The sequence below is a fragment of the Lithobates pipiens genome, unplaced genomic scaffold (genome assembly GCF_037356315.1).
Source record: "Lithobates pipiens isolate NorthernLeopardFrog02 unplaced genomic scaffold, aLitPip1_a1.2 Scaffold_8, whole genome shotgun sequence".
NCBI lineage: Eukaryota > Metazoa > Chordata > Amphibia > Anura > Ranidae > Lithobates > Lithobates pipiens.
This window is the reverse complement of record NW_027507903.1, coordinates 3,324,821-3,333,986: the sequence shown is the minus strand read 5'-3', so window position 1 is coordinate 3,333,986 and position 9,166 is coordinate 3,324,821. Positions and strand designations below refer to the sequence as shown.

Below are 9,166 nucleotides of genomic sequence, written 5' to 3'. Positions count from 1 at the left end.
AGGTAATGAATATTAGCCTGACTCTGTGTCCCATGATGTATGAAAAAGAAAGCTTTATTAGCCATTTTCCGACCAGCCGCCATTGTTATACGGTGGCAGATCGGCTCTTCCGTGCTAATCGCCCTAAATGTACGGTGGTTTGATGTCCGCCGGCGACCCACCGATCGCCTAGTATAGAGGCAGAACGGGGATCTGCCAGTATAAACAAGCGTATCCCTGTTCTGACAAGGGATATGTCAGAGATCTTCTGTTCCCAGTGATCTGCCATGTCCCTGGCAGCCCATCCCCCTACAGTTAGAACACACTGATGGAACACTTCTATCGCCCCCTCGTGTTAACCCCTTCCCTGTCCGTGTAATTTTTTAAATTGATCAGTGCATTTTTTTTTTTACAGTACTGATCAATGTAATAATGTCACTGGTCCCCAAAAATTGTAATTTGGGGTAAGAATTGTCCGTCGCAATGTCACAGTCCCACTAAAAGTCGCAGATCGCTGCCATTACCAGTAATAATAAAAAAATTTAACTTTTGCGCAAACCCAAAAATTTCCTCCAGGCTATTCAAATACTGGACACTGCAAGACTTTTTTTTTTTTTTGCAGATAAAACTCTGTTTTGCCTCATGTCCTTTCTCAGAATGCTTGGTAGATGAAAAGTCGTCTTACGTTGTATTTTATTTTTATATAGATTTTTTTTTTTCTTTCACAAATATTCAATAAAAGGTGCATTCATGACAGTTTGCACATCAGCTGGGTAATCTTAAAAAAAAAAAAAAAAAAAAAAAGGAAGGAGTACACAGCGCTGCTTTCATACTTTGTAAAACTTTAGCAGTCTGTGTCATCCTAAGTTTGCCACCTGCTGGCTGCAAACAGTAAACATTTAAGAAATTTCAGAATTACACAAAAATAATAAAAATCTTTAAACTTTTTTTTTTTTTTTTTTTAATACCACTAAACATAAAAAAATAAAATGCAAAATGATCTACAGAATTCCTGTTGTCAGACTAGTACTGTGAATCTCCTGAAGGGAAGAGCAGTGATGTCCCCCTCACTGTCCACACAGGCTTGGGCAGTACTTTTAGCCATCTGCCTCTAGTTTCACCTTCTACTGCAGAGTAGTAATATTTTTGTCATTATTTTAATATCAGAAGGTAGAGCTGCACGATTCTGGTAAAAATGAGAATCATGATTTTTTTTTTTTTCTGTCTAGAATAAAGATCACGATTCTCGCGGCGTAACATAGATGATGTTACGCCACGAGAATCGTGATCTTTATTCTAGGTAGAAAAAAAAATAAAAAATCATGATTCTCATTTTTCCAAGAATCGTGCAGCTCTACCTTCTGATATTAAAATAATGACAATGTTAAAATATTACTAGAAAGAAAAAAAATCATCTTCTTCCCATTATACAAAAAAAGTTGGGCTAACTTTACGGTTTAGTTTTTTTTTTTTTTTTTTAATTCATTAAAGTGTATTCCCCCACCCCAAAAAAAATTGCATTTGAAAGACCGCTGCGCAAATACAGTGCAACATAATATATTGCAACAACCATTTTATTCTCTGCTAAAAAAAAATAATAAAAAAAAAAAAATACATATATATATATATATGTATGTGTGTGTGTGTGTGTGTTTTGGGGTTCCAAGTAATTTTCAAGCAAAAAAAAAAAGATTTTTAAACTTGAAACCAACAAGCGTCAGGAAAAGGTTTAGTCTTTAAGTGGTTAAACTTCCCTCATTTACAGACCAAGTGATCCCTTTTGATCTAAAGAACAAAATGTTACAATGTTTATATTTGGCTCAGCAGCTGTGGAATGTTGTGAAACTTGGCAGACTGCCTGTTTTTTTTTTTTTTTTTTTTGACAGCTGTGGGCTTGAGCAGAGAACTCTGCATAGAATCTGGAAAATACTTTAAGATCGTGAGGGGGAAAGAATCGCGATCTCGATTCTTAACGATTAATCGTGCAGCTCTATTAGAAGGTAACGACAAGCAGTAAAAACAGAGTCTTTGTTGCAGCTTAAGACGGTCTCTGTACCACCTATGGCTATGCAGGTCTCTCTATATACACCAAACAGAATTGGGCATATCCTTTGTAGCTGAAATGCGAGCGCTGACCAGTCAGATCCAATTGTGGATAGCAGAACAGTGGCAGATATTGTCCTGTAAAAACCAATTCCATATTTTCAGGACCTCTTAGAAATAATAATAAAAAAAAAAAAAAACTCACTGCGCTCGGGTTATGTAAGTAAACAAGCCACCAGCACTAAAAGTTGATGAAACCAAACTTACAGTGTACCAATAGGAAAAGTACAGCTCTATAAATCAAATAGAAAATTGTGAGCATCAAAACGTAAAAAAAAAAACGTGTGTCCAAATATGCAAAATTAGTCAACATAAATGGAAGTCACGATATGCTTTATGTGGCTGACAAGCAGATAGTAAACCGATATGTTGGTGGCGCTTTATGTATAGCCTTAGTGCGTGAAGGATGTTCCTTAGCATGTTTAATCCCCAATGTCATCTGTGACGAAACCCGTAGGGTCTACGAGAGTGACGTCATCACGCAAGCGATGCAAATCAAAAGCCGAGTCCATACTTTTAGCTCATTGGAATGCCAACTTACGATCTATGCCCTGATGCCGATCGGCGGTGTATTTGCTGCGAGTGTGCGCTTTACTTTCTTTATCTCCTTCGCGCCTAAGGGTAAAACAAATCTAAATGCCCAAGCACAAATTTTGAAACACAGGTTTGTAAAACCGTACGTATCACCACAACTACTTTGTGCATCCAGGTGGATTACACAGTTTTCTTTTCAGGACAAATTGGCATTTGGTGGTAAAAAAAAAAAAAAATTTGCTGCATATTTCTTGTTTCTACCATAACCTACCACCAAAGAACCACCCAAAATAAACTCTCCCACTCCTGACGATCACAGCGAATACCATATATGTGTATATTAGTTGTTGTTTGTACATGTAGCACAATCCAGAAACAACGGTGCGCATTTGTGTGTCCTACCTAAAACACACGGACACAAATTTGGGGGGGGGAACATCTTGACCACAATATATACGGACCCTGACCTTTGGCCCTTACTTGACCCAACCACTAACCTGGACACTGACCTACATAAAACCTTCATCCAGGTATTTATTTTAAACACATTTTTTTCTCTCTGCAAGGAGAGATATACAATGTATCTTTCTCCTCCATTCACAGAGAGAGAGACACACACACACCAGGGGTGGTCATCACAGCAACTAATCACTGTGGTAACCAATCAGAGGCTACCACAGCAATCAGGTGACCCAGAATGAGGTCGACCGGGCCCCATATATGCAACCTCATGGGGGGGGAGGGGGGGGGGGAAGTCCACTTCCGTAAGGCTGCATATATGTGTTACGCCGGCGTGAAGGGGGTAAATAAAGCAAACCTAGCAGTATTACACTATGGGATCGCTTTTTATGTTTTAACTTTGAGAAATGTTGCTGCACATCCTTTACTGGCTTTGCAGTGGAGATACGTCTGCTGGAGGGAGGCTCTAACCCCCTCATGTGCTGAATGACCATCTGTAACTACAATGGTCATTGGTATCTGGCAAGGAGCTGGAGCTCTTTTGTGCACCCAATTCAATCTGTTGCAACCACAGATATTTATTTTTCAAGCACTTGGGTACCTGCTTCCTAACTTTGCGGTCCATTCCACTTATATTTAATTTATGGATCTCTTGGGATCACTTACTGTGGACAGTTAGGTCCCTTTTACACGAGTGGTCCGCCTATTTTTTTTCAGGCGGACCCGTTCGGACCACCCATTGTGCCGCTGCCACCCGCCAGCATCCAATGCGGTCTGCTATAAAGAGATGGACGGGGATACGTTTGCCATCTGTCCGGCGGATCAAATGGAAACGGACATGCAGTCCGTTACCAACCAATTGCCCCCCATAGAGAAGAGAGAGCTGTGTCTGCTCTGCATAGTGGAGCAGACACAGACCCGTCATCCACCTGCTCAGGGATAAGCAGAGAGATTCCCTCCCCCCCCCCTTCTGAGCAGGTGGATCCGCTTCGATGGATTCCACCTCGTGTGAAAAATGGGCCTTAGACCCCTTTCACACGGAGACGTTTTGTTCAGGTGTTTTTTTTAGGATAAAAGTTGCGAATGTAAAGCGGCTCCCCTGCAGTCTGAGCGTTAAAGCCGGAGGGCTTTCACACTGGGGCGCTGCGCAGGCAGGACGGTGTAAAAAAAAAAAAAAAAAAAAAAAAAAAAAATCCTGCAAGCTGCATATTTGGATCTGTGAAGGAGCGGTGTAGACACCACTCAAACTCATTGAGCTGAATGGGCACCGCTGCCTAACCGCCGGCAAAGCGCCTCTTTGCAGGTCGTTTTAACCCCTTTTGTCTGCTAGCTGGGGTTAAAAGCGCCCCACTATCGCCTGAAAACTCCCGTAAAAACGTCAGTAAAGCGCCGATTCATCACCGACGCCCCAGTGTGAAAGGGGCCTTAGTGTATTCATTTTGCATATTTTGGACACTTTAAAGCGGTAGTAAACCCGCATTTTTTTTTTTTTTTTTAAAACCTGCAAAGCAAAAGGCATAATGAGCTAGTATGCACCGCATACTAGCTCATTATGAAATACTTACCTTAGAACGAGGCCCCGACATCTCGCCCGATCCACGCCGAGGAAGCCGACATGCTCCCTCGGCGTCTCTTCCGGGTATCGCGGCTCCGGCGCTGTGAGTGGCCGGAGCCGCGATATCGTCACTCCCGCGCATGCGCGCGGGAGATTTAAATCCGGCCGGACGAGCGCTGCCGGATTTTCGCGGAGAGAACCCCTTGTGCGCATGCGCCGCTGCAGTCAGCGGCGCATACCGAGGGGAATATCTCCTAAACCGTACAGGTTTAGGAGATATTTTTTTTACCTACAGGTAAGCCTTATTATAGGCTTTCCTGTAGGTAAAAGTTAAAAAAGTGGGTTTACTTCCACTTTAATATTTGATACGTACATCATTTTATATTGCATTTATAGCGCTACATTCTTGTATACTGCATTTCCATTAATGTCTTGCTAGACATGTATGAATGCTGTTAAATTTAAAACGGATAACTATTCAGAAAAATAAAACAGCGCAGAGCAGAAAGTGTAGAAATTTTTTTTTTTTTTATATTTAAAAAAAAAAAAAATTAAGTTAAAAGTTGATCTTTATTTCCAGAAACCGGACAGTTTTACGTTGGCGGAGTAAAACCTGTATGCAAAATACCTTGTGTCTATATACAAAAGTCTGTATTAATATTAAGAGGGGGGGAGAAAATCCAGCCAGTATTTAATCACTTGATTCCCTTGTGCTGAAAATGTCCATTTGCTCAGTGGGTTGTGAAAAACAATTTGAAGGACCAAGAAACAAACAAACAAAAAAAAAAAAAAAAACACACACAAAGGTTTGGAATAAAAAAAAAAGCCACCCGAAGGAAAGGTTAAAATCTTCATTAATACACTGAAAATATGACATAACTCATGCTTTTTTTTTCCTTTAAAATCAAAAATACAAAAATTAAATGTTTTCCTAAAAACTTACTAAAAAAACTCCTTACTTTAAGAGTACCTTGAAAATGAAACCATGTGTAAATTTATACAATAAATGGCATTACAGTTAAACAGGTAATATACAATAGGAACAAAAAGGATGAACAGCCTCCTCTGTAGAGCCTTTTTTTTTTTTTTTTTTTGATTGATTTAATTTCCAATACTGTACTCTCTGAAAAAGCTTTCAAAATACAAACCTCTTTAAAAAAAAAAAAAAAAAATAAAAAAAAAAAAAAGAAAAAAAGTTCCATCTCTTTTGTCTTCGGGCTCAGACATACACAAGACTTCTAATCACTTGGTGACAAGAGGCTGACCCTTTGCTGACAAATAACCTAATTTGTGACACATAAGAAAAAAAAAAAAAAAAAAAAAATCAATGAAACTGTTCACAAAGGGTTAGGCCTCGTTCAACCGGGCATACTGCAGCGTACAACCATGCAAGGGGCGTGCTTGCCAAGGGGGTTTCCCAATGCAGGTAGTCTCATTCATGTCAATTGGGACACAGCGGCTGCTCCCAATTGGACAACCATGCGGCTGCAAGCCCACACCCCGAATGCAGTCAGCGTGCGTTTTAGGGCCTGCCCCCCCCCCCGTTGCAGGTAGGGTCAACTGGGACACAGAGGCTGCAAAAGGACACAGCCGCTGTTCCCAATTTGACAGCCGTGTGGCTGCAAGGCCCCGAATGCAGTCAGTGTGCATTCAGGGCCGTGCACCCGCACTGCTGTCAAATTGGGAGTAGTGATTGTGACCGCAAGACCACGGAGTCCCATGTGATGCAGGCAGTCTCATTCATGTCAACCGGGACACAGTGGCTGCTCCCGAAGTGATAACTATGTGGCTGCAAGGCCCCCGAATGCAATGTGCGTTTTAGGGCCATGCACCAACATGGCTGGGAGCAACGGCTGTGACCGTGCGGACACGGAGTCCCATGTGATGCAGGCAGTCGCATTCATGTGAACTGAGACACAGTTTCTGCTCCCAATTTGACCCCGAATGCAGTCAGTGTGCATTCAGGGCTGTGCACATGTAATACTGTCAAATTGGGAGCAACAGCCATATCCATGTAGCTGCTGTTCCATCTACTGCAGGCAGTCTCATTCACGGCAACTGGAATGCAGCGGCTGCACAGACAAGACAGATGCTGTTCCCATTTTGACAGCCGTGTGGCTGCATGGACCTCCGAATTCAATCAGTGTGTGTTCAGGGCCATGCACCTGCAATGCTGTCAAACTGTGAGCAGCGGCTGTTACCGTGTGGCCACGTAGGCCCCCCCCCCCGATGCAGGCAGTCTCATTCATGTTAACTGGGACACAGCGGCTGCTCCCAATTTGACAGCCGCGGGGCTGTGCACCCGCACTGCTGTCAAATTTGGAGTAGTGGCTGTGACCGCATGGCCACTGAGTCCTATTTGATGCAGGCAGTCTCATTCATGTCAACTGGGACACAGCGGCTGTTCCCAAAGATGATAGCCATGTGGCTGCATGGCCCCAAAAGCAGTTGGCGTGCGTTCGGGGGCATGCACCAACATGGCTGTCAAATTGGGAGCAACAGCTGTGTCCGTGCAGTCGCTACATCCCAACTGACATGAATGGAACTGCCTGCACAGGGATGCAAGGAAAACTTGCACATCCCTGTACAGGCAAGCACGGCCCTTGCTGGGGTGTACCCTGTAGTATTGCCCTTGTGAACAAGGCCTTCACCTCATGCTACCATATGACTGAAAAATCTCACAAGCAGCTGAGCTTTAAGGCCCCATGTACACAGGCATCTAAGTGCATCGACTCAGATGTAAATCATGTTGGATGACTCAGCATGTGAAGGATTGCCATTGGTCCCTTCCATGGTAAACTACGGTAGTTAAGCATTCAGAGTGCTAGGCACTGGAAGGATCGCCATTGCTCCCTTCCATGGTAAACTACGGTAGTTACACATGCACAGTGCTGGGCACTGGAAGGAGAGCCATTGCTTCCTTCCATGGCAAACCATGGTACTTACACATGCACAGAGCTGGGCACCGTAATGAAAGCCATTGCTTCCTTCCATGGTAAACAACAGTAGTTATGCATGCACAGGGCACAACACTCTTTGGTGAAGACAAAAAAAAAAACTGCACAAAAAGAGACCATGGGGGAGACTTGCTAAAACTGGTGCACTCAAAAGCCGATTGGTTACCATGCATAGCTGCACCAGGTTCTAGCTTCAGCAATAAAATCTGGAAGCCGGTTTCTATGCAGAGCTGCACCAGATTTTGCACGCTCCAGTTTTAGTAAATATTCCCCCATATGCCAAAGTACGAGCCTGTGTATGTTCACCATAGACGTGTGCACGCCAACCACCAACAACGATGGGCCAAACTGCGTCTTGTACGATGTCCTTCGTTGCCCGTGTGCATGGGGCCTTTAGGACTTGTACTCACGAGTGGTCTTAGCTGTGTGCACCCTCCAAGAGTGGTGTGCGTCTGCTCTACAGACCACTGTTCTCTACCGGGAATGCAAGTGTCCCAAATTGCACCGACACCCTTGGGGAGGCCAATTCGACTGATCCAAAAATACTACAAAAAGCACTGGTCAAATTGTTCAAATGTCTTCTGTGCAACGACACTCGAGTTCTCTATAGAGAGCCATCTGTCTGCATAGCAGATACTTGTGCATACTGTACACGGGAGCCGCTCAGACATGGGAGCGCTCCGGCAGAGCCAGGCACAGTGAAGAGAATTCATGAATACAAGCCCTTGTCGCAGTGAGTGCATGGATAAAACATTTACAAAGTACACCCACCGAAAAAAAAAAAAAAAAAAAAAAAAAAAAAAAAACACGGTGCCTCCTGTACTCAGCCCTCCAGTCCTACCTACCTGCAGGGACAGAGGAGCATCTCATACAAAAAAATAGCCACCCTTCTCATTCGCTGTGATGGTACCAGAGCTGTGAATGGACAGGTCAAGGGGGAGGCTATGTGTGTGTATATGTGTGAGTAAGAATATATATATATATATATATATATATATATATATATATATATATATATATATATATATATATATATAAATAATGTGTGTATATATGGTAGTGTGGTTCGCCATGTCATGACAAGCAGTGGGGGAGAGAAATGTGTCCTGGCTTGTTGTCAGGCTTTATACCCCCCTTACTTCCTGAAGCCAGGTACCGCACCCCTTTTTTTTTTCCTCTGTACATGTCTCCATTATTCTCACACTCTTTTCTTTGCTTTTTAAAAGCTTCATGTCTTAAAAAAAAAAAAAAATACTAGAATAGATTACAGATAAAATATAAAAGATATATGTGTATTTCTAAATGGAGCTTACATGGACTGAACCATAATTGATTTCATCTTTGAAAAGAAGAAGAAAAAAAAAAATTAAAAAATAAAAACACACATTATGCAAGCAAGAGGAAAAAGGAACAGCCAAATATATCATACAAAATAAAAAGTAAAATTTGGCTACTAGAACAGATCGAAGCGACTGAAAATACAAGGAATGGATAATGTATACTTCTACACTAATAAGGATCAATGTGTAGGAGGTTCAAATCCGATACCGGAGAGAAGCTCACACCGGGTGCGCACCAT

The 9,166-nt window shown here is 42.5% G+C and overlaps 1 long non-coding RNA gene across 1 annotated transcript; it reads right to left on the bottom strand.

The window, feature by feature from the left end:
- Positions 1–5,466: 5,466 nt before the first annotated feature.
- Positions 5,467–9,160, bottom strand: LOC143963205 (uncharacterized). Its single transcript, XR_013270910.1, has 2 exons — positions 6,456–9,160; positions 5,467–6,159 (listed from the first exon to the last, which is right to left on the bottom strand). It is a non-coding gene; the product is annotated as an uncharacterized LOC143963205 (long non-coding RNA).
- Positions 9,161–9,166: the final 6 nt, after the last annotated feature.